The sequence below is a fragment of the Lolium rigidum genome, chromosome 4 (genome assembly GCF_022539505.1).
Source record: "Lolium rigidum isolate FL_2022 chromosome 4, APGP_CSIRO_Lrig_0.1, whole genome shotgun sequence".
Classification (NCBI taxonomy): domain Eukaryota; kingdom Viridiplantae; phylum Streptophyta; class Magnoliopsida; order Poales; family Poaceae; genus Lolium; species Lolium rigidum.
This window is the reverse complement of record NC_061511.1, coordinates 275,760,637-275,783,069: the sequence shown is the minus strand read 5'-3', so window position 1 is coordinate 275,783,069 and position 22,433 is coordinate 275,760,637.

The window sequence follows — 22,433 nt, the reverse complement described above, 5'->3', positions numbered from 1 at the left end:
TCAGATGGTCATGGCCATTTGGTCCTAAGTAGCCCCTCTGTGGCTGAGAGAGAAATCTTGATTGTTATTATGTAGGCAAATCCATATGCATAATTCAGTGCGAGAGGTTAGAGGATCGTTGATTTTTTAGCCGATAATGTATTGTATCACATATATTGTTTTCTGCAAACACATATCATCGTCATGTTGCGAGAACAATTATATGATTGGTTAATGCGTGTTTGATCATCAATAGAGGCAACCTTAACCGAAGTGCAGATCCTTCCAAATTAAGAAAACAACATTCGTAAGATGGAGCGTGTAGCTTTACAAGGGTGGGAAACGAGAAAGAATTTTGCTTGATGACATAACACATATGCTTATAGAATGCGTAATTGAGATTTCAAGTTTGGAGCGGAGTTGGGCTTCTCGCATACTATATTTGTCATGATCTATCCATCCAATGATCCAACAAGCACGATGTGCACGAGTACATCTTAAACTAAAAGTCATGAAATATTTCTGTGATTTTCTTAAAATTACATTTCATATCAAGATTGAAAGGACACGGATGTCGCCTAGAGGGGGGGGGGGGGGTGAATAGGCGATTTAAAAACTTTTACGAGATGGGCTTAACAAATGCGGAATAAAACTAGCGTTTACTTTGTCAAGCCCAAAGCCTATATACTATTGTTCACCTATGTGCACCAACAACTTATTCTAAGCAATGGTTCACCTATGTGCACCAACAACTTATGCTAAGCAATACAAGCAAGTATGTGATAGCAAAATATATATAACTTCAAGCACGATGGCTATCACAAGGTAAAGTGCATAAGTAAAGAGCTCGGGTATAGAGATAACCGAGGCACGCGGGAGACGATGATTTATCCCGGAGTTCACACTCTTGCGAGTGCTAATCTCCGGTGGAGAGGTGCGGTTGCTTAGTGCTCCCGAACGCCACAAGAGGCTCACCTTGAGGTGTGGTTGCTCGATGCACACCAACGCCACAAAGGCCTCACCTCAAGATGTGGTACTCACACCACACACCGAACGCCACGAAGGCGCCTCACCTAAATCTCCGGTGACCCTCGCCACAAAGGCCTAGGTCACGGTTCCACTAAGGGATTTCCTTCGAGGCGGAAACCGGGCCTTACACAAAGCTTGGGGCACACATCCACAACTTAATTGGAGGCTCCCAAGAAATCGCCACAAAGGCCTCCAATCCGTCTAGGGTTCCAAGAACCCAAGAGTAACAACTTTCTTGCTTTCACCTCCACGAATCACCGTGGAGAACTCAAACCGATGCACCAAATGCAATGGCAAGAACACCACAAAGATGTCCAAATCCTCCACTCTCAAATTCCAACAAAGCTACTAAAGCTATTGGGGGAATAAGAGAGGAAGAACAATATAAGAAGAGGAACACAAAATTTCTCTCCAAGATCTAGATCTAGAGATTCCCTCACAAAGAGGGGAATTTGATTGGTGCAAATATAGATCTAGACCATCTCTCCCTTTTCCTCAAATTTGAGCAAGAATCATGGAGGGATTGGGGGAGAGGAGGAGCTCTCAAGATGCAACAATGGTGGAGAGCCAAAGGTTGAAGAAGAAGTACCAAACGAGAGAGAGAGAGGAAATAAGGCTTAAATAAGGAGACCCCAAAATCTGCCCGTTGGGGCTGGCTGGCCGACTTGGGGCCGGTAGTACCGGTCGGCAAGGGGCGGTACTACCGCCCGTGTGTGCTGAGCGCGCGGAGGGGGAGCGGTACCTCCGGCCGTGGCTGAGCGTTACCTCCGGCCGGGCCGGAGCGGTACCACCGGCCGCGGTACCACTACTAGGAAAAGGCCTAGCCGTAAGGTTGACTTCAGTGGCGCACCATGATGGCCCTGCGCCACTACTACTTAGCAGTGGCGCACCACAAAATGGTGGGCCACTGTTACAAATGTAGTAGTGGCGCACCTTGTTTGTGGTGCGCCATTACTAATTCCCGGCGGGAGGCCAGCTCCTACCCAAAACTAATAGTGGCGCACGTCTCCATGGTGCGCCACCGCTACTTTGCTTACTTATGGCTCATGGCTTTGTGGTGCGCCACCTGCTAGGAGGTGGCCGGGGCCCTTTAGAGATGAGGGCTTTAGCAATGGCGCACTTGCGTGGTGCGCCACTACTAGCTATGGCGCACCGTCGACATGGTGCGCCATCGCTAAGTTGGGCAGGGCGTGGGTTTACGGGTACCGGGTGAGCGAGTGGCGCACCACTTAGCGAGTGCGCCATTGCTATGTCACCCTAGCGAGTGGCGCACGGCTAGGTGGTGCTCCACCGCTAACCCGGGACCATTTCCTGCTTTTCACCCTCCACTCACATGTGCCACCCACTTTCCCCAAACACTCTTCCACCACCACCTCCCACCAAATCTGGATCTGGTCGTGTTGCCCCTCCTTCCCACCTTATTTTCACCTCTTCATTCACCAAAATTAAGTTGGTAAACTTAATTTTCTTCATAGGTAAGTAATGGTGAAGCTTTCTTAGCTCAATACCCTACTCAATCTCAACTTTTTACCTCATCCAACACTCTAGGTCTCGCCGTATCGGTAACTTTGTTGGTTTTATGCTTTGTGTGTGAACGGTTCCGATCGTCTTGCACACACACGTGTGTGTGCACATATGTTATGCGAAGCTCATGTATTGTGTGCGCATGTGCGAAAAGCGTCTCACGTGCATGTGTGTTGTATGCGAAGCCTCCACATGTGTTGTATATGCAAAGCCTCCGATCCACACATGTGTTGCATGCATGTGTTTGTTTGCAGTGATTTGAAATGCGATGGAGTTGCTAATATTTTGCCGAAACGTTGATTCATTTCCATTTCGGCGAATGTTGGGCATACTACGCATATACATGTCTGATTTTTAGGGAAGGTCATGCCAAAATTTTCTTTTGGTATGCTAAGATATCAATTTTCTCTATATCCGCAGGCGACCATGGTCCGCATGATGAGTGAAGGCGTTGTGGCTAGGTTTTTGAAAGCCGCGACAGTACGAGATGATTAGAAATAACCAAAAGGAGATAAGATGTCCGTGTCGAAGATGCAAGCTAACGAGCCTTATGGACCCTAAAGCCGATATGGTGCGGGACCACCTTCTCATGCGTGGTTTCATGGATGGCTATCGGTGGGAAGGCGACGAAGATGATTATGAATTTGTCCATGGGAATTCAACAAGAAGTAAGGAAGGAGGTGATCGGGATGTAGAAGATCTCGGGCATGATCGGGATGTAGAAGATCCCGGAGATGATGATGACCACAATGTAGGAGATCCTGGACTCGATGATGAGGAAGATCAAGATGGAGGTCATCATGACGATCATGAAGATGAAGACGATGGACCATCGTCGATGGGCTGGGTGCAGGACCCTTATCTTCAAGAGCTGCTTCTCAAGCAGGCGAGTAACGCAAGAGCTGCCGCCCGAGAGAAAGCCAAGATGGATCAGCTGGAGGTAGACGCCTGTTACTCCATTGTATGAAGGATGCGAGCCGGAGGATACCCGCTCGAAAGTAACGCTCATGGCTCTGGAGATGAAGGTAAAGCACAAAATGACCGACACATCCTTCTACGACAACATGTCATTCTGGCAGGAACGTCTTCCCAAAGGTAACACGTGTCCGACTAGTATCAAGGAGGCCAAGAAAATCGTGTGTCCTCTGGATTTACCGCATGTGAAATACCATGTGTGCTTGAACGATTGCATCATTTATCGGAACGAGCACGCAGAGTGTACCATATGTCCGGAGTGCGGCGTCAGTCGGTACAAGAAGGGGAAGAAAGCTCCTCGGAAGGTGGTGTGGTACTTTCCAATCACTCCTCGTCCGCAGCGGTATTTCGCGGATCCTAAGCAAGCAAAGCTAATGCGCCGGCACGCGGAGATGAGGAAGGGAGAAGATGACGCGGATGATCCGAAGAAAAAGAAAAAGGACAGGATGTTGAGACACCCTTCGGATGCTAGCCGAGTGGAATGCGTTGAACCTCGAGTACCCGAGAATTTGGGGACGATCCTAGGAACATAAGGCTGGGCGCGAGCACCGATGGAGTCAATCCGTTTGGCAGCCGAAGCAGCACGCATAGCACCCGGCCCGTGTTTGTGTGGATGTACAACCTCCCCCCTGGTTGTGCATGAAGAGGAAGTACATTCAAATGAGTATGCTAATTGAAGGGCCGAAACAACCAGGGAACGACATCAATCCGTATATGGGGCTTCGAAAGAGGAGCTAGCCACGCTATGGGACACGCCCGCCAATACGTGGGACGCCGCCGCGGAAGAATATTTCCCTATGAGAGCCGCACCTGCTCACGACGGTGCACGACTTTCTCGGTTACGGATATGTCGCGGGGCAGGTGGTCCACGGATTCAATGCATGCGTAAGGTGCATGGACGACACAACGTACCGCCGGCTAGATAGAGATCCCGGGTCCTCGAAAACGGTGTTCATGGGACATCGAAGGTGGCTTCGCGAGGACGACGCATGGAGGAAACGCAAGGATCTGTTCGATGGTGAAGACGAACCCCGAAGACGGCCACGTACGAGAGCGGCGAGCAAATAGACGAGCTATTGAAAAATTGGAAAGAGTGCCCACCGCCGGGAAAGAAGCGAAAGGCGCCGGAGCCGCTGCTTAAGGTATGGAAGACGAGGTGCGTTTTCCGGGACTTGCCGTCTCGGAAGATCCTCCGTGTGCCTCACAGCCTTGATGTCATGCACATCACGAAGAACGTGTGCGAGAGTCTGCTTGGTACCCTCCTCAACATGCCAGAGAAGACCAAAGATGGGCCGAAAGCAAGGTACGACTTGCAATCAATTGGGATCAGGGAGGAGCTTCACGCGGGACGCCCTAATGATGATGATGACGATGACGATGAGGCGGAGGACACGCAAAGTCGTCGCAAGGGCAAAAATGCCAAAAAGATTGAATATTACTGCCCCCCCGCGTGCTTCACTCTAAGTCAGAAGGAGATCGAGCAGTTTTTCGACTGTCTCCTAGGAGTAAAACTTCCCTACGGTTACGCGGGGAAGATAAGCAGGTACCTAGACAAAGCGAAGCGAGAGGTTCGGCGGGATGAAGTCTCACGACCGTCACGTGCTGATGACGCGGATACTTCCGGTTGCAATCCGTGGGATCATGGACGCGCACGTCCGTGAAACGCTTTTTGGCCTATGCAACTTTTTCGACGTCATCTCTCGGAAGTCCGTTGGCGTGAGGCAACTTAGAAGGCTACGAGGAAGAGATCGTGGTGATACTGTGCGAGCTTGAGATGTACTTCCCGCCCGCTTTCTTCGACGTTATGGTGCATCTGCTGGTACATATCGTGGAGGATATCATCCAATCGGGGCCGACGTTCCTGCACATCATGATGCCGTTCGAAAGGATGAATGGTGTCATCAAAGGGTACGTTCGCAACGGGGCACGTCCGGACGGAAGCATAGCCAAGGGCTTTCGACCGAAGAGTGCATCTCCTTACGCACGAGTTATCTAGAAATCGAGAACCCCGTTGGCCTGCCCGTAAACGGGCATCTCGGGAAGCTCGCCGGATGGGGTCACCGCGACGGTAGCCGCGAAATGCATGTCGACTTCAAGGGTCGAATCGCCAACTTTGAAAGAGCAAACCTAGTCGCGCTACAACACATAGACGTGGTCGATCCTTGGGTGGTAGAGCACAAAACCTTCATCGCAAAGACGTACAGTGATCAGGGCCAACAGAGGACGGACGGAGATATAATCAAAGAGCACAACTCAACCTTCACGCGGTGGTTCAAGGACAAGATGCTCGACGTACCCTATAGACGAGGATTCTTCTGCGGAAGAAAAACTCATATTCGCCTTGTCACAGGGCGCCGAACACAACCCGATGACATTTCGGGCGTACGATATCAACGGCTACACATTCTACACCGAGGAAAAGGACATGAAGAGCGATTATCGGAACTCCGGGGTAACGATGGAGTCCTACACCGGTGACGTCAAGCGGAGATACTACGGAAAGATCGAGGAGATCCGGGAGCTGAGCTACGCCGGAGAGAATGTGCCGATGTTCCGTGTCGGGTGGGCCAAGAACGTCATAAAAGAAGACCGGCATTTCACCACCATGGTTATACCCGAAGCCAAATCCAAGACAGGCGGGCGCAAAGGTCACCGCGAAATATGAGCCATGGGTACTAGCTTCCCAAGTGGACCAATGCTTCTTCATTACCGACCCGCAAAAGCCCGGCCGTGTTGTCGTGAGGAGAGGCAAAAGGAGCATCGTCGGAATGGATGGAGCCGCCAACGAGCTAGACTTTGACCGATACGGCGATCCGAAGATGGAAGATGACGACGACGATGATGAAGAACCATACACAACAAGAAGAAGCAGGACCACCCTACCTAAAGGCCGTCCATTCAAGAGAAGAAGTCTAGGAGTTCCGGGGCTAAATTATTCAACCGCGAGAAAGAAGGGCAAGAAGATTGTGAAAAGATAATTATGTATCATTTTCTTGTATGAATAATGGATGTCATATTGTTAATCTACACATTGTACCGATCAAAATAGACATATAATTTATATTTTTGGATATTTTCTAGATTCTATAGTATTTTAAATATTCTACATAATTATAATTATTTATGCCTTTTATTTTGGTGTATTATGCTATTTTGGATGTTTATTATAGTGTTAAATCAATTTAAAAAGAAAAGGAAAAAAATGGGGCCGCCGGGGTTCGAACCTGGCCGGCGGGGGTTTGGCACAAACCAACCGGGGACGAGCCGGTGCGGTACTAAGCGGGATATGTCAATCCCCCCGCGTTATTCTTTTGACCCGGACATAAAGAGGCGGTGGCGCACCCCTAGAGGTGCGCCATTGTTAAGCCTCATAGTGGCGCACCCCGAGAGGTGCGCTATTGCTAAGGCGTCGGGGGACTTAGAAATTTCCCCAATTTCTTCCCCCGTCCCGACCGAGATCCCACCCCTCCCCTTCTTCCCCTGAGCGACGCCGCCGTCCCCGCGCTGCCACCCCTCCCCTTCTTCCTCTCCGCCGGCAACGCCCTGCGCACATTCACCACTGCGGCCTCCTCTCCGACGCCACCTCACCGGCGACACGAGCGACGCCCTCCTCTCCTCGCCACCCCGGCGACGCCCTCCTCTGCATCGTCACGCAGCGACCCCTCGATCTTGATCTCCGACGTCGCGCGAGTACGTCCCCCTCGACGGCGGCCGCCTCCCCTCGATTCACCTCGATCCCCACCCGCCTCACGTTCTCTCCCCCACGCGGATCCTCTCAATCTCGCCGAATCGAGCCCCTTCGAACTCCGCCCCATCGAGCTGCGGCTGGCCAACCCCGTGCTCACTCGCGCCACCGCGACCGAGCGCCGGCTACCCCGGCAACTTCGTCGCCAACTTTGTTCCTCTACGTGCGGGTGAGCCACCTCCTCCTTCGTCATTATGCTTCTGCATCAAATGCCTCTCCTTCATAGTTTAGATGAAACAATATAGCTTACTAAATTGACTAGGCAAGATGCTCCGTATATTTTTGAGAGAAAAACACAAACATTTGAGTTTAGCTTAGTTTTCTTTATATGACTTGAGCAACGGCATTCATTGGTGCGATTAGTTAGTGTAATGCACATCTATTTTGCTATGGTGTAACCGAACCCGAAAGTAATTTACTATCAATTCATTTGATGATAGGTACTTGCAGTGCTAAGCTGAAGCAAAATAATATTGTAGAAGAAATTCTGTGACTAAGAAGAATTTATAAGAATCCATTTGAAACATATCCGAGTACAACTCACTATTGAAACAATTTGACTATTGAAACTCTGTATGCATCTTGTAGCAATATTCCTCATTCTAGTTGGAAATGCAACTTACACTAAGTCCGGCGCATACTTGAATGTATGAATCCCCAATGTGTAATGGACAATTTTACTTGGGGAACTTTGCTTGGGGAGGATTTCAAAACTGTTTGCAATGAGGCTTGTCTTCTTGGTGGAATTCTGAAATGTATTTTTAAGCAAAATATAGACTCTGAAATGCAAACTAAACAGAGAGCACGTTGTACTAGATAGATTGAGGGTATTTCTATGTTTGTTCCATTTGGCAAATATACTAGATAGATTGGTTGGGGTTATCAGCTGTTTGGTTGACATGTGGTGTTCCCTGTGTTACACCTGCACTTTTATATAGGCAATTATTTACGAGTATATATGTGTCAAGTTTATTTTTAGTTGTTCTACGGTTGTAAAGCAAGGTCATTTTATTTTTGCGAATAGTAAAGCAAGGTCATTCGAGTACACCTGCCATGTAAACATTAACAACAAACTTATAAACATCGGCTAGTTAGTGCTTAGCCTTAATGTGGTTGCTTTCACGCTTGCGTTTGGATATATGCCAAATATTAGCGAGTATTAGTTATCTTCGAAGCAAAATAATGAGGCTCTGTTCTGGAACATTTGATCTCTTTGGATGAATGTTGTTGTTCTGGATGAATACCTCATATTCTGTGCACTAGACCATAAAGCATTATGTTCTGCTTATGTGTAGCCCTATAGCCATTTGCCTGACATAAAAATGACAGCACACAAGACAAAGTTTAATTAGCATCAGGTTTCCTTTTGATTTTCTCTGTTTGAACTGCACAGTACCATGAACAAGCTTACTGAATTTTTATTTTTATGTTTTTCAAGGCAGAGTTGAGCACTCGACCGCCGCCCTCGCATCTTCCTCGACCGGAGCAACAACTCACCTCTCGGAGATTCCACACGACTCACGGTGAGCTTGATGCTGCTTGGTACTGCCGCTAGTCGCTAGCTGCTGCTTGCTTGCTACTTGCTGCTGCTAGCTAGTCTGCTACTCGCTTGCTAGCTGCTTGCTGTTGCTTGCTAGTTGCTTGCTGTCTGCTATCGCTAGCTGTATTGCTGCTGCTTGCTAGTCTACTTGCTGCTTGTCTTCGTTGCTAAGCTGTAGTTGCTTGCTGTCGCTTGCTAGCTGCTTGCTGTCGTTGCTGCTAGTTGCTTCTGTCTGCTTGATTTATGCCCATGGTTAGCTGATGCATATAGCTAGTCGATGCATCTTCGTTGAGTGCTCAGCTGGTGGAGGATCAATTGTATATGTGCCATGGTGTAGTATATGGAGGAACAATTGTATATGTGCCATGGTGCTCAGCTGGTGGATAGTTTTTCCTGGTGTATATGGTGTCATTTTCTTGTGCAGGGATCGACAGAGTTTCCCACTATCGCCGAAATGTTGATTCATTTCCGTTTCGGCGAAAATGAGGCACTCATATGTCCATAAATTAGCATAGGTCATGCCCAATTTTTCCGTGAATTCTTGCGCTAACTTTATGCATTTTTTCCTACTTAGTTCGAACATGGCCAACAACGAAGAGGCCGGCGGCAGCGGTAGCAAGCCATTCTGGATGCTAACCGATGAAATGGAGGTGATGGAGTCACAACCTCGCCGCGACGACGGCGAGGATGATGGCACCGATCCGAGTACCGAGCGGACGATGCCGCCGAGGATGACACCACTGATGGTGCCGCCGAGGATGACACCACGGATGGTGCCGGCGAGGATGACACCGGCGCACCGAAGAAGCTACGGAGGGAGCGTCGCCCGAATGTGCTCAGCACCGTGAAGCGGGCATTCACCGAAGTGAACGCCACCGGGCTTCCAACGGCGCCCCCGATTTAGTCAAAGGTTACGCTGACCAACTCGGGTGCATCCTCCGGAGCACGGTCTCGATCAACACCGAGAACCTCGGGCATCCCGACCGAGCGAATTTGCGCACCCTCCTCTTCCGTAAGCTGCACGAACGACACGAGTTCCCGGTGGACTGCTCAGAAAAGCGTCTCATGCGGAACAAAGTGCACAATGCCGCCCTCACGAAGATGAGCACCGCCCTCGCTAGTTGGAGGAACCGAGTGAAGAAAATGATTAATAATGGTGAGAGTTACGAGAAGATCAAGGAGTCAAATCCCTCGATCACCGAGCAAGACTACGCTGATTTCAAGATCAAGTGCGAGAGCGAGTCAACGTCGGATTCTAGTCAGTGGGGGAAGGACATGCGAAAACTGAACTTAGGCACCCACAAACTTGGTCCCGGCGGTTTTAGGGTGGCGCAACCGAAATGGGACGCCGCGGATGAGGAGCGTGTGAAGAACGGCCTCGAGCCCCTCTTTCCGCAATACAAAAACAAGCAAACCAGGAACTTTCTCCTGGCCCGGTACCGTATTGACCCGGAAACAAAGGAGCTCACCACCACTCCGGATGTGAAGGAGTTTGAGGCTCTTCTGGTAAGGAATGCACCCGCTTAATTAGCTCCTTTATGGTTGCATTCTTATTGATGAATCCAAATTTCTAAATGGTTCATGCATGTTCCTCCCGTAGGCTAAGGAGGTTGCTACGGAAAGTGAAAAGGATGCTAGTAGCGGCGCGGGGTCCACGAGCTCCTCGCAGTGTGCCCCTTGGGACAACCCTTTAAATAGGGCGTTGAATGCCCACAAGAAGAGGGATCCATTGAGTAAGCCGACGTCGGCTGGTCGTGTGGTCGGCGAAGGATGCTCTATGAAATGGTCGGAATACTATAAGTCGGGAAAAAAGGAGAAAAAGGCCACCATCGATGAGAAGGAGGTCGCACAGCTCAAGGCACAAGTTGCGCAGATCCCGACATTTGTCCAGGAGCAAGTGCGGCAACAAGTGCAACATATCGTGGAGACCCAACAGAGGACGCAACGACGGCAAGTGGAGGACCAAGTGGGCACGACGCTTAGCTCCATCATCCCTACCTTGGTTGCCGGTCTGGACGCGTGGTATAGGGGAGGAAAAAGGGGCCTCCCCGGTTCTCGCTTCACGGGCAGAAACTCCCACAACGTGGAGCCATCGGTGAGTCCGCGGCGGCAACAATGGTGTCTCCGGCGGCGCCAACATTGGTGGCTCCCGCAGCGCCAACCTTGGTGGCTCCGGCGGCGCCAACCTTGGTGGCTCCCGCGGCGCCAACCTTGGTGGCTCCCGCGGCGCCAACCTTGGTGGCTCCCGCGGATAATACGCCACCCGGCACCGCGCCAACAAGCGGCCACTCCATCAGTGGCACGCCCGCCGCCGGCGGTGCCTCGACCTTAGCCGAGCTGGACGCCATCACGGTAACCAACCCTCGTCTCCGATGACTTCCATATCCTTGCCTTTGACTACGCTAGCCATCCCTAACGCCCTACATGTTTTCCGCAGGTGCCACCGCCGACGTCCCATGCACTCTCCTCGCATTTTGTGAACGGCGAGTTGATCGATGTTGCCAAGGCCAAAATCGTTCAACCGAGCAACCGCCAGTTACACGGTGTACCCATGGCACCCGACGTGTATAGGATTCAACTGGTTCGGGTGCTTAGTGGCTACGACTGACAAGGGATTAACTTGTCAATGCCTATGGATTATAGGCTAGGGTTTAGTTAGAAGTAGAGGGCAAGTAGATCTCGAAGGTTTCAGCCGAAAAGTACTCGACGAATATGAAAACTAGGGTTTGCAGATAATGACTCGATTCTCTTCTCGTCCCCCGACCCCCCCTTTATATAGGTGGAGCCGAGGGATTCGTGCTATACAAGGATTACATAGTCCGGGACGGTTTCTAACTCATCCCGCCAGATTACAAATAACACTTCCTATTACAACTCTATCTTTTCCTTAAATACATCTTGGGCTCTCGAGTCTTCTTATTCTTCGGGTAGTGGGCCTTCAATAAACCCCGGGTACTATATGAGGCAGGCCCATTTGGGATGCCTATGTCAGTAGCCCCCGAGATTTTGCTTGAATCATAGAGTCAGGGAAAATCTCCACTGTCTATTTTACTCGAAAGCTCTATCTTTCATACTCTTTCTCATAAAATTCTATATTGTACAGGGATATTGGTAGTTGGGGCTAGTTCATCTGACGGATCAGGTACTAGTTAACTGCTCTAGTGGCAATCCGCAAAAACCTACTTCAAAATCACGTCCCTGGACATGATTTCGGGATACCGGTGTAAACTTCGACAGGCGCCGCTTAAGGTCTTACCATTCTGTCGAGTCCCGAGTTAAATTTATCGAGTACCTAACGCGTCCGTTAGGATTTTTCTTCGTATCCGTTGATACGGATAAAAGTAGCGTAGCGCAGTCTTCGGCGATGCCACGCCCGGCAAGAATAGGTCCGGGGTCTTACCTTCGCAATTTTGCGGCATTCAGAAATTGATCGCAACTTTGGCGTTCTGAGAATATATTGTCGAGTGCTTTTCCGGCTGTTGGAATGGCACATTTTATTGAGTCAAATATGACTTATATTGCTTTCCCGATGGGAGTATATGGAGAGTTAATGATAACTCGAAATATACTTTCTTGCTTGTTCTATTTTTCCTTTGTTAATTTCATCGGGCACGCGAACAGCGTTCCCGATGGGAGTAGCCCCCGAGGCTACAGCCAAGAACTTGTGCTTGGTTGTAGGCTCAACATTTTAGTCCACCTTGTCACTATATTGCCATTATCTCTTGATATTCTTTCCTCCTTCTTCTTCTCTCTTTCTTTCTTTTCTTTTTTTTTTTATATCGGGTGCGCGAACAGCGCTCCTGATGGGAGTAGCCCCCGAGGCTACAGCCAAGAACTTGTGCTTGACTGTAGGCTCAACATTTTCTATATTTGCCATTGTCGAAATTTTTCTTTCTTCGAAGTAGCCCCCGAGCATTTGGGCAAAAACTTGTTTCTGACCAAAGGCTCCCGATGCATTCAAATAGCTTATCCTGTCGCCATTCTCCTTTCTCTTGTCGACATATTTTTCCTTGTCAAATTTCTTCAACTCTGTCAATGGTCGATTTTTTCTGCTTTGTGGGTCCATCGTTCCCACCATATTGACACGTCGTGGAAGTGGGGGACACACGTCCTCCGCTTTTTCTGGTGCACGTACGGTAACGCCTATCCCAGTAAAAATACTTTTTTGCCCTTGTAACTAGAAGATCGATTCTCGCCACACGATTTCCTCATCCAACGATTGCACTTCGCTTCACCCAATTCTTATATAAACCTGTCTTCAACCTCCGTTCATCCCCTCGCTTGCGCCGCTCACCTGCTCCTCTTCGCAAATCTTCCTCTGCGCCCAATCTTCGCCAATTTCCCGCTCTCGCATACATTGCTGAACCCACTTCCGTGGATGCCGCCGCGTGCGCGTTTGTTCCGCCACAGCACTCCAGAGTCCGCGATGGCCGCTGAAGATCTTGAGTGGGAGAGATCCAAGATCTCCAACCAAGACGCCAATCTGATGAAAAGGCTTGGCCTGACGAAGAAGGAAGGCGCCATCCGCTTTCCCAGTGAAGAAAGCTATCCCAAGCCTCCAATGGAGTATCGGGTTAGTTTTGTTGACCATCTGATCCGCGGCCTTTCACCTCCAATTCATGATTTCCTCCGCGGCCTTCTTTTCGTTTATGGGATTCGATTGCATCATCCGACCCCCAATTCCATCCTTCACATTTCTATTTTTATCACCCTTTGCGAATGCTTTCTTGGAGTCGCTCCTAATTGGGCTCTTTGGAAACGCATCTTCCGCCTCCGCCGCAATGGCTCCCACAACGTCACTTATAACATAGGTGGCGTTGTTATCTGTATTCGTACTGATGTCGATTATTTCGACGTCAAGTTTCCTGATTCTGTCCAAGGATGGCGCAAGAAGTGGCTTTACATTCACGAAGAAAGTGCCAACTCTGTTGAGCACAACATAATTCCCTTCAACGGGAGTGCCAAAATTCAGCGCCGTCGCTCCTGGGATGCCGAAGCTTCTGAGGAAGAGAAAAAGGCGACAGAGGCGCTCATGTCTCGCATTCGCCAGCTTCAAAATACTCGAGGCGAGGAGCTATCTGGTGTTCAAATCACTCGCTTACTTCCTTAGGATTAGAGTGCAGCCTCTTCGAGGCTCGCAAAAATCCCCTTTGGACGTACTTCGGTGAAAATGACGCCAACGGAATCTCCGGTAACCTTTCCACCAAGGACTTGGAGAAGTTGGTTCGAAGACTTTCTCGCCTGGGCAAAGATCCAGTTCCTTCTTCTTGTCGCGTGGAACCATACAGCTCCACCAATCCACTCCCCAAGGTATTTTGTCTTTCCGCGTTTTTATCTTGTTACACCCCCTTTTTTTTTTCCTGCATCTCATTGTATTGTCATCTCTTTATGTTTTCTTTGGTTTCCTATTTTTTCAGGACCATCCTAGTATAACTTCCCTTCCTCCTCTTCCTGAGGGTGGAGAAGTCGAAGAAATGACCGTCATTGCCGACGATACTCAAGGCTCTTCTGTCCCTGAAAGTGAAGTCGCGGGTTCTCATAAATCTGCGGCTTCTCATGAAAGAGAGGTTGAGTCTGAAGCTAGTGAATCGACTGAATCCCTTCCTCCTGCTGTTTCTCCGAAGAACAAAAGGAAAAGGACTGAAGTCGAGGATTACGGCATTTCTAAAGGCTGAAGAAGTTGTTCCTTCTCATCCGAAGACAGACTTATGATCCTTATGTTGAATCCCTCATCAGCTCGTAAGTCAACTTTATCTCTCCCCCCTTCTTTTTTGTACCCGAAATATTTATATTGTCTTGCTTTTTATACTGTCGACTTGTTGTTCACTAGTGATGAGGAAGAAGAAGTACCGATTCACGACGTAGCTCCTCGGACCGGCACGTCACGTATCGTGCTTGTTTCGGACACGTTAGTTGAAGGAGATGAAACATCGCCTCCCCAACAAAACGTCGTCACCACTACTCCACCATCGAGCCCCCTTGTCCCTTCGCCAAAAAGGGCAAGGGTTGAAATGATCGTTGAGCCTCCTCCTCAATTGAGCAGCTCTTCGTCGCCGCTCTTAGATGATGTGAGTTTATCGAGATCTATATTTCCTCTATTTTGCTTTTGCGGACCCTTACTCTTGTGATGCCGAAGTTTTTCCCATTCTTACTTTTTTCTTTGACAGCCTATGATCAAGGATCTCATCCGCATCGGGTCCCAATTTATTGGGTACCGCGAGTATGCTAGCAGAGCCGAAGGTAGCGACTGTTGTACTTGCTGTTTTTCCTTGAATTTGTACTCCTTCTGCTTGTCGCTATTTTGAATCTTTCTTCTCTTTCTTTTCCTTTCTCAACGAGAAAAACTTGCGCAGGCTAACAAACGTGCCGAGACGCTTTCTCGGAATCTTGAGAAAAGTGAAACGGCTCGCAAGAAGGCTGAGCTTGCCGCTAGCGAAGCCGAGCTGAAGCTGATGATGCCAAGGCAAAGGCTGCTAGTGTCGAAGAATTGCGACAAAGGCTCAAAGATGCTTGAATCCGCCTTGCACGAGCAAAAATCTGCACGGGTTGCACGAGAACAAGGGATCATCAAGCGCTTGAATTCGCAAAGTCGACGCACGGCTGAGTAATATCGCTTGTCCCTTCTTTTTTGTTTGTACTTCTTGTTTCTTGGTTTTCGACTAACATTCGTTTTATGTGGCAGCTCAAACCAACCAAGATTTTGATCCGGAGAAATCGTCAATGACCCTCTCCTTGACGCACTTTCTCTTCTAGAGTCCCATGGACGCGAAATTCGTGAAGGTGTGGCCAATGCCAGTGGGGCTTTGTCGGCGTTGTTCCCCTACTTCTTCCCGAAGAAAGAGGAACCTTCGACTTTCCTTGACCTCGCCAAGATGTTCAATACATCGGAAGATCTAGGGCTGAAGGCTGCGCCATGAGAACATGAAGGTAGCGGTTGAAAATACTGTTGCTCCGGTTGCCGACGATCGAGCGGACTCTCGGCCGGACGAAGGTTGGCGACACCGATCTGATAGAACAGTCGAGGTGGAAGTCACTGATGAAGGCGGCCAAGCCCAATACGAAGAAAATCTTGGCGTATCTCGGGATCCAGCCAACGTCGACTCCTAGTTCGTCAAGGCCGGAGGTCTAGTTGCATGCCTCTATTTTTCTTTTACTTCTTTTGCTCTTGTCGCCAAAGTAGTCTTTTGGCGACACGTATTTCCTAGCCCCACCGTAGTGCCCTTGTAATTATTCTCGAGAGATTAATGAAGAACTCTATCTTTGCTGTTTTTTAATGTTGTTCTGTTTTAAATTTCAGTTGATATTTGATAACTATACTCCAATTCCTACTCCTTCCAATGCTTCGCCTTCTTCCGCGCGGAGAGAGCTCATTGACGATCACCTTTGTCGATGATACCCTGTCGCATGAATTGAATGATCTTCGACAACAACTTCGATATGCGAAAAAGCAAACACTTGTGATGATGGAGCAGTCTCGTAAATCATCCGAAGCCGAAAAAGTTGCCCTTCGACGAGGTCCATGAGGCTATGGCTGCTAAGGAGATTGTCTGTTTCGAAGTTGAAAAAGCGGTCACTCGAGAAAATTTCATGCTCGAGTTAATGAATGAAGCCAGTGCGGATATGTCGGGTATGTTTGTCTCGTCTTGTGATATCTTTCATCTTCATGCTATTGTCTCCTAAAGGTTGTCCCTTTGTTGTGTTGATAGGTGCCTTTATTGATGCTGCTGCCGAGGAAGAGAGGGTAAACACTAGGACAAACCTCCTTGTCAATCTTTCCTTGGATCATGGTTCTTTGTTTTGGGCCACTCCGGAGAGGACCCGCCAAATTACCAGATTTCGGGATCGTACCTCTCAAACCCGTGATTTCCTTCACTTCGTACCAAAACCTTATCTATGGTTTACAACTCCATGTTTCCTCGGAATGTTCCACCAAAAACTCTTCCTGAATTGATGGAAAGGTTCAAGGATGCTCGCGAGTATCCACGATTTTGTCAAAGCACAACCGGTAGCTGGTGCCGGATTTGCTCTTATCATGCTCCGGATCTGTCACTCAAAGCTTGACCTTGCCCAAGTTGTCGAGAGGGTTCATCAAAAGGTAAAACGCCGGAGAGTTGGTGTTGATAGGATTAACACGAAGGTTACACCTATAGCCGAAGAAATGATTGAGGACCTTCTTCGGATGGATGCCGACTTTTTGCCGATGGCCATTATGCCGACTTTCTTGGTGCTTGCTCTCGAAGAGAACGAGTTACTCTTGATGACATACTTGAATCAAAACTAGTTATTTGCTTCTTGTAGAAATTTCTTCTTTGTAGTCCATGACTATATTGTAAAGCAACCATTATATTTCTATGTTTGCCTAGCCCCGAGTGTTTCGGTGACTTTTTTCTATATTTGTATATTTGCGAGGTTGTGGACCAAGGCATTTATATATTGAAGGCAAGTATGAGCCCCGAGCTTTTATTGAGTACTATTTTGTATTTTTATTGACTCACGAGGTATTTGAATACCAAGGCAAGATTTTTTTCTTCTTTTATCGATGAACTATATTGAAATTCGTCGGAGCGATGACTTTGGTCGCGTTGACAAAGAAAAAGGTGATATAGCCACTATCTTTATTATATTGCGGCACCGCGAGCCCGCCTCATTAAAAACCTTCTCCGGCCCCACTCGGTGCCCCGAAAAAGGAAAAGAGTGCGTCTGAAAACTCGCGGGCGTTTCAGTACATTGAAGTTTTACAAGGACTATATTTCGACTCTAGGCGTAGAACCGCCCGAGTTGCGCCACGTTCCGGGGGTTTGGCTCCTCCACCCTGTCTTCTTGTCCTTTATCCTGTATGCTCCTCCTCCGATTACTTCCGTGACGATGTAAGGGCCGAGCCACGGTGACTCGAGCTTTTCATGACTTTTTGCGTGAGCCGAAGAACTAGGTCGCCCACTGAAAAGATCTTGGCCGCAAACGTCGATCGTGGTAATTCTTCAAGTCCTGTTGATATTTGGTTACTCGAGACAATACTTCATCTCGAGCTTCATCAAGTGCGTCCACATCATCTTCTAATGCTTTTCTCGACGTTTCTTCGTCATACTCCGCGACACGTGGAGAGTTGTGCTCTATCTCGATTGGTAGTACTGCTCTGCTCCATGTACCAGAAAAAACGGAGTTTCCTGTGTCGCTGTATTTGGAGTTGTTCGGATGCTCCACAACACGCTTGGTAGTTCTTCAGGCCAGGTATGTCGAGCTTTTTCTAGTGGTCCTAACAAGCGCTTCTTGATGCCATTGCAGATGATGCCATTGGCTTTCTCGACTTGCCCATTGGTTTGAGGATGTGCAAGCGATGCAAAGTTCAGCTTGATACCCACCTCTTCGCAATAGTCTTTGAATTCATTGGACGTGAAGTTGCTGCCGTTGTCCGTGACGATCTTTGTGGGGCACTCCAAACCCGAAGACGAGGTCTTTTATGAATTTTACTTTGCAGATGCTCCGTCCGGTGAATTTATCGGCTTCGCTTCTATCCACTTTGTGAATTTGTCGACTGACTACTAGCATGTATTCCTTTCCTCCTGGCGACGATTTGTGTAACTTGCCAACCATGTCGAGTCCCCATTGTGCAAAGGGCCATGACAAAGGTATTGGTGCTAGCTCTGCTGCTCGGAGAGTGAGGTTTTGCGGCAAACCTTTGACACGCGTCGCAAGTTCGTACTATGTCCTTAGCGTCCTCTATTCGTTGTCAACCGGTAGAATCCTGCCCGAAAAACCTTGGCTGCGATAGCTCGACTACTTGCGTGGTGGCCACATATTCCTTCATGTACGTCCTTTAGAATTATTCTTCCTTCTTCGGGTGTAACGCACCTTTGCAAGACGCCCGAAATACTTCGCTTATATAATTCTCCCTTAACCACCGTGAAAGCTTTGGAGCGTCGGATTACTCGCCTTGCCTCAACTGGATTATCTGGTATTTCTTTCCTGAGGATATATGATATGTATGGCTGCATCCATGGTATCTGTATTACTAGGACCAGGTCTTGCTCTTCTTCTTCTTCCTCTTGCTTCTCCTTGATAGTCCCCGAGGGTTTCTTCTCCTTCTTTTTTGATTTTGTCGTCTCAGTGGATCTCTCTGTTATCTCCTCCCAAAATACACCTGGTGGGACTGCAAGGCACTGCGACCCGATGTTTGCAAGAACGTCGGCTTCGTCGTTGCTCAATCTGCTAATATGTTTTACTTCGCATCCATCGAACAATTTCTCGAGCTCATTGTACACCTCCTTGTATGCCATCATGCTATCATTGACTGCGTCACATTGGTTCATAACTTGCTGAGCTACCAGCCGTGAGTCGCCAAAGATTTTTAGTCGAGTTGCTCCGCAGTGCTTTCGCCATCTTCATCCCGTGTATGAGAGCCTCATATTCCGCTTCATTGTTAGATGCGTTGGGGAACGTCATACGAAGGATGTACTTCAACTTGTCGCCTTCGGGTGATATGAGTACTACTCTGCGCCAGCCCCTTCTAGCCTCTTGGACCCATCGAAGTTCATGGTCCGGGTTCTCGATAAATACGGGGGTCCTGTATTTTGCAACTCCATCCACTCTGCGATGAAGTCCGGTAGTATTTGCGACTTTATTGCTTTTCTTTTTCGTACGTGATGTCCCGAGGGAAAGTTCTATTCCCCAAAGGGAGACACGACCCGTAACTTACGGGTTGTTCAGGTATATTTGACAAAGGAGCTTCATTGACCACTATGATCGGGTGTGCCGAAAAATAGTGGCGCAATTTTCGTCTTCGTCGTGAACACTCCATATGCTAGCTTTTGGTGCCGAGGGTACCTCTCGTTTCGAGGCGACAAGACTTCGCTCACGAAGTATACTTGGTCGCTGCACTCCATGGATTTTCCCTTCTTCTTCTCTTTCGACAACTAACACCGTGCTAACCACTTGGGGCGTGGCTGCAATATACGGCGGGAGAGGTTCCTTTTCCTTAGGAGCCACTAAGATTGGTGGTGTCGATATTTTTCGCTTTAGATCTTCGAAAGCTCGATCGGCTTCTTCGTTCCACTGGAATTTATCTCCTTGCTTTATCGAGTGCATAAAATGGTAGTGCTTTTTCTCCTAACTCGGCGACGAATCCGCTCGGAGCTGCGACTCGCCCGGTTAGGCTGCTTGTATTTCTTTCAACTTTGTTGGCTTCCTCATTGTTACTATGGCTTGTATTTTGTCGGGATTTGCTTCAATCCCTCTTGCTCGAAACTAGAAATCCCGAAGTTCTCCTGCTCGGGACCCCAAAAGAACACTTCGTCGGGTTCGGCTTGAGGCAGAATTTGTCGAGGTTGTCAAAAGTTTCTTTGAGATCCTCGATCAGCGTTGCCCCCTTTTTTGATGTTATAACGACATCATCGATGTATACTTGCACGTTTTTCCCAATCGTGTTGCTAAACACTTCGCATCATCCTCCGATATGTTGCTCCCGCATTTTTTAGACCGAAGGGCATTGTCTTGTAGCAAAACACGCCGTAAGGTGTAATAAACGCTGTCTTGGCTTCATCATCTTCTTTTAGTCTGATCCGGTTATAACCGAGTATGCATCCAAAAAGGAAAAGACGTTCACAACCTGCCGTGGAGTCGATAATTTGATCGATCCTTGGGAGGGGAAAGTGATCCTTAGGGCAATGTTTGTTGAGACACGTGAAGTCGACGCACATGCGAAGGAGCTGTCGTGTTTTTCTTTGGCACCATCACTTGGGTTAGCTACCCATGTGGCTTACGTAGATATCTCTCCGATAAAGCCAGCTTCCTCTAGTCGATTTATTTCGATAGCATGGATTTGCGGTTTGGTTCGAAAAGCGCCGCAAAGGTTGTACGATTGGTTTCGTTTGTTGGATCCAAATTTAGGTGGTGCTCGGCAAGTTCCACAGGTACTCCTGGCATGTCGGCTGGACACCATGCGAAGATTTTCCGGTTCTCACGGAGGAACTCGACGAGCGCGCTTTCCTATGCGATATCCATGTTGTTTGCAATGGATGTCGTCTTTTTGGATCCGTCGGGTGAATCTGCACCTCCTTAGAATTTTTCTCTGTGTTGAAAGTTGATTCCTTGTTTGGCCTTCCGACGTACGGCGATGCGTCGTAATCGATCATGCTTTTCGACGCCAAGTATTCCGCTTGCATCCCGAAGGTTTCGACAATCGATGGAAATCCTTGTCGCACTTATCGGCTAAAGCAAAACTCCCTTTGACCGTGATTGGTCCCTTGGGTCCGAGCAATCTCCATAACAGGTATGTATAGTGTGGTATCGCCATAAATCTAGCGTATGCTTGGTCGTCCCAACAAAGCGTGGTGCTTGCGATGGGAAATCCACGACTTCAAACTCCGGCTTCTCGATTCTATAATTTTCTCGGGTTCCAAAGCGAACGTCGAGGTTGATCTTCCCCAATGGGTAACTTGGTTTCTCCGGTGTGATGCCGTGGAACCTTGTGTCCGGTGGCTTCGAGGTTTGCTAAGGATATGTTCATCTTCCTCAATGTATCCGCATACATGAGGTTTGAGCTGCTGCCGCCATCTATGAATACTCGAGAAACGTCAAATCCTGCGATAGCTGTCGGCGAGAATGAGTGCTTGACCGCCCTGGTCGAGGAACTTGCTGCGGGTGGTCCGCTATGGTGAAGCCGATGTCTTGTCTCGACCAATTGAGGTACTCAGCTGTTGGTGGAGGCATTTTCTCCGCCATGAACACCTGTCGCGAGATTACTTTTTGAGCTCTATTGGATGGCCTTCCCTTCGAATCATCGACACTGCTCCGTTGGAGTTAGGATCAACATAGGGTGGTGGTGCTTGGTGCTGCCGCTATTCCGAGCTGGTGTTGATTGCCTTCTGTAATCGCGGGAGGTGGCGGTAGATGAATTTCGCTCCTAGGCTCCCGAGGGTTTCTCGTGCTTGCTCGTGCGTGAGCGTTTTACGCACATCCGAACATTGCTTGGAAATTTCGACAATCTTTCCGCAGGTGTCTCGACTGTCTTTTCCCATTGCTATCGAGGAAAAAATGCATCCGGCATGGTCCGTTCGAGCATTTCTTCGGGAGACACAAAAGGTCGTGGAAACCTTGGCCCACTATTTTGCCTCGTTACGGAGTCGTCCCTATTATCGCCTCGCTGCTCATTGCTTCTCCGATAATCATCTCTGTTGCTTGCTCCTGTATTTGACCGAAATCTGCCGAAATTTGCCCCGGGGCGTCGTAATTCGGATCATCGCGAGGAAATCGTCGCCTCGTCGATAATTTCGACTACGGTCCTCCTACGGCGACCTGTGTCGTTTATTGTGGACAGCGTCTTCTCCGTCTGCCCATCTATTTGCTATCTCCATCAACGCGGATACTTGTTTTTGGATTGGTCCTTCCCAAGTCCTCGACAAAATCTCCACGCTCGATTCCTGCGACAAACGCATCTATTGCTCTCTCGTCGGATATATTTTTCGCCGAGTTTTTTATGATGTTCCACCTTTGGATGTATTTTCTCATTGACTCATCCGGCTTTTGTCGACACGCCCTCGGCTCTTCCAACGATGCGAGCTTTTTGCATGTGGATCTGAAGTTTTTGACGAAAACGTCCTCGAAACTTTCCCAGTTGTCGATGAATCTCGGCGGAAGTTTTTTGAT